The following is a 268-nucleotide window of genomic DNA, read 5'->3' as shown; positions in this document are numbered from 1 at the left end:
GCATTTTCTGAGCTCAGGAGTGTGAGGCACTTTCAGTTCCGAGTGTGTAAACACATTTTGAAAATAATGGAAAAATAATAATATCAGTAACAAGTTTATTTTGTCACTAAAGTTGCGCAGTTGTTTATGTAAAGAATTTTACAATTACTTTCCTAAATCCCAGTGTCAGAGAAGTAGCACAACTTTACGTTCTAACATTTTCTAACTTAAATGTTTCAGATTCAACAGCCCACCAGACGGACGACCCTCTCCAAGGTCCTGAAATTTG

The sequence above is a fragment of the Poecilia formosa genome, unplaced genomic scaffold, assembly GCF_000485575.1.
Source record: "Poecilia formosa unplaced genomic scaffold, Poecilia_formosa-5.1.2 Scaffold191, whole genome shotgun sequence".
In the NCBI taxonomy this organism is placed as follows: Eukaryota; Metazoa; Chordata; class Actinopteri; order Cyprinodontiformes; family Poeciliidae; genus Poecilia; species Poecilia formosa.
This window is presented reverse-complemented; position numbering follows the sequence as displayed.